Genomic DNA, 524 nt, shown 5'->3' on the forward strand with positions numbered 1-524 from the left:
AACTGGGAAAATGAACAGCAGACCCCAATCTTATCTAAAGGAATATTGACAACTGATCGCTGCTAGAAGAGGAACAGCCGACCTTCCTAAAACAAAGACCTCTAGATAGGCTGACTAGATTCAACAGAAGGGCAAGTAGTGGGGATTGGCTGGGGGACCCACAACACAGCAGATAGTAGCAGGGATATCAGAGTATAAGGGCTCTAGTGGGGGGAGGGAGGCTATGGGAGGGTGCCATCTGGGAAGTGGGTGTATAGTCAAATAAGATGGTTTGGGATGTTCTGTGTGATACACATACACACAAAAAATCAAATTTTTTTAAAAATGTATTATATTTGAAGAGGAAGCATGGAAATTTACATCATGCTAATTAGTAGAGGTGATAAACATTTCCATTGAAATCTACCCGATGACTTTATATCCATACACAGGTGCCAAGGATCCGAGTGCAACCAACCATGACTAGTAATAATCAGATACATACCGATTAGAGATGCATGTGCCAACATCTAAGTGTTATTAGC

Source organism: Nannospalax galili, unplaced genomic scaffold, assembly GCF_000622305.1.
Source record: "Nannospalax galili isolate Female #2095 unplaced genomic scaffold, S.galili_v1.0 scaffold1082, whole genome shotgun sequence".
In the NCBI taxonomy this organism is placed as follows: domain Eukaryota; kingdom Metazoa; phylum Chordata; class Mammalia; order Rodentia; family Spalacidae; genus Nannospalax; species Nannospalax galili.